We start from the raw sequence: 2,500 nt of genomic DNA on the forward strand, positions 1-2,500 counted from the left end.
GCAAAGAAACAAGCGAGCAGTAGCGGTGCTCTGAATGACACATTGGGATATCTGTCGGCGTTGGATGTTTGGTTGGAGTTGTTTGCTAAAATAAATACTTACTGGCCGACCCCATGTATCAATTTTTCATTGGCATATTGCATGTGACGGAGCATTGCACATTAATTAGCTGTTATGATTGGTTGCCATCTGATCGTTATTCTTTTGTGTTTGCAGGTCCTGACAAAGCCGCATTTAGTCAACTGATGACTTCATTTAATTCAATTGTCAGGAACGACAACTGGCTAACTTAACAACTTGCGCGTCTTTAAGAAAAATTTGAACATTTTTTTCGGTATTTGTAAATTTTTTCTCAAGGAAGGGGATTCTATACTAAGAGATATATTCATTTGGCATCAAATTTAGCAAACCAAAAATTCAAAATGTTATGAATGAAGGTAATTGAAAGATAATATAAGAAAGGAAAGAAGAGAATTGTGAACAATACGAAGAAAGCATTGATGAGTCAATTGCACGCCATTTTAGTGCTTTTGTTTTCGGGTGATAATAATAGTTTTTAGGGATTGTTTTAGGGATTTTATGATGCTCTTTCTAATTAGATATCCGAATGTCTTCCACGCACTGTATTCTTAGCTAGGATGAACACATTAACCATTAAATTTTTTGACTTTGTGAATTTCAAAATAACATCAAGTTGTCCATAATTAAGAGATTCGGGTGACAGTGGGTAAGATTTGTATATAAGAAACATAAATAGAAAGATAAGTTAAATTGCTGGGCATGACAATAATACGGGTTGGTAATATTTTTGATTTTTTGTTCCAGGCTTGCAAGATGCATGTTTCGTGCAATTATTTCGTTTTTTCCGATTACCATAACTTTTTGCTTTTTTTTGAGGAGTTTTCGCAAAATGATGAGAATTTTGCAACAGTTTTAGTTTGCTCGGGTGCTGAAAAATAGATCGGTTTAGTTGATGGCTGTTTCGGAAGAGACGATTGTTGATCTCCTCTCAGTTTTCTGACGTAACTGCCCAAAGTTGTGTAGGTGTTCTTGAGACCTGTTGTTTGATCGCCTATGTTCTCCTCAGTTTTTGGTTTCTCCTCCAAACTTCAATGTTTTCTCTTGTGATCTGGAGATTTGGTGACCAAAACAAAGCGGTGATCGAAAAGGTTAAACCTCATCGTGCGCGGTCTTTTTTCGTAAATGACAATTTCAGCAATAATCATTGCTCCAAACACACTTCCAATACTCGTGTAGGCTATTTTATTTGTTCCCCCGCTAGCATTTACCGCAGAATTGAGATTTGGAACTGTTTCAGAAACATCTATATCAAATGAAAAATTTCCCCTTATTAAACTAACTGTTAAGTTAGTGCAAATCGATGAGTTCCATTCTTTAGGCTGCACTCCGCTAGCGCAGAGTGCATTCAAATAAAACTTATAAAATAGAGTTGATACTTACCTATTTAATAAGTTTATCACAACAAATAGGCTAAAAGCAAAATAGAGGATCAACTGAGAAGGTGATGTTCTGGCTGTTTTTGCTGACACTTGTAATCATGCATCGACGCTACTTAAACTGGCATCGGCTTTATTTTGCAGCCTTCGTCTTTGGTTCGATAAAAGAAGCGACTTCTCATGTAGAGACAAACTTTGAATGACAATTATCGAATGACAAAGATCCGTTCATAAACTACATTTTCTACACAATATATTTATTGAATCAATTCTAAATCATGTTTGAGTTTTTCAGAATTACTTTGCAACAAATTGTATCACTAAAGATCCTGTGCAACTGTTGAATTTGTCGTCGTTAACATAGGGCTCCTTCTTGTTCAATGTTTTTTTTTCATGATCTAAGTTCATCCATTGTCTCTACCTATCGTTTGCATCTACCGAGACTGCCCGAACTCTCTTCTTTACAGTCCTTTTTGACGCTATTGGTATAGCTAAAGTCAGAAGAGGCCAAGCTTCTGTAGCCTTCACATTTACGATCTGTTTATTTCAGATTTTTTCAGTAATCAGATTTCAGTATAAGTTGCTAGAGTATTACCAGTGTCCTTATATATTGTTTCCTTGATTCTATTATGCTCACTAGCTGCTCTGGTTACCCATTATAAGAGAAAAAGGCAAAAGCGATTTTATTAGTATGTTCACACCATTTGTATTGCAGCCCTGTATGCTTTGATGTTCATCACTTGAAGTACTGCTGTGTGTTAGCGTATTGTTTCTTTTTGCCTCCCAATATGTGGAACTGTACACTCGTGTCGTACACTCAAAATACTGATTTAATTTCACAAATCATATTGTCTCCTGGTTCAAGTCCCAATACGGAAGCTGCTTCAAGTGGGACTCAACTTTTTTTGCCCCTTTTGTCCGAGCGAATTTTGCGTCCTTGGTCATAGTAGTTTGTAGAGCTCATTCTTTAGAATTTCATTGTCGGGCTCTCTTGCTACGTTCTCATTCTCTGCTGTTTGTGCAATGCATTGGAGTCATAGCAA

The 2,500-nt window shown here is 36.5% G+C and overlaps 2 protein-coding genes across 8 annotated transcripts in view; one reads left to right on the top strand and one right to left on the bottom strand.

The window, feature by feature from the left end:
- Window positions 1–1,484, bottom strand: part of LOC142334499 (sorting nexin-12-like) — a 474,196-nt gene extending 472,712 nt beyond the window's left edge. The window contains exon 1 of the mRNA XM_075382588.1: window positions 1,462–1,484. The gene's annotated coding sequence lies outside the window, so the exon portion shown is untranslated. The remainder of the gene's footprint in view (window positions 1–1,461) is intronic.
- Window positions 1–2,500, top strand: part of LOC142334498 (uncharacterized) — a 653,384-nt gene that overhangs the window by 455,462 nt on the left and 195,422 nt on the right. The gene's annotated exons all lie outside the window — the stretch shown is intronic.

This window comes from Convolutriloba macropyga, chromosome 2 (assembly GCF_964194025.1).
Source record: "Convolutriloba macropyga chromosome 2, txConMacr16.3, whole genome shotgun sequence".
NCBI classification, from domain to species: Eukaryota; Metazoa; Xenacoelomorpha; order Acoela; family Convolutidae; genus Convolutriloba; species Convolutriloba macropyga.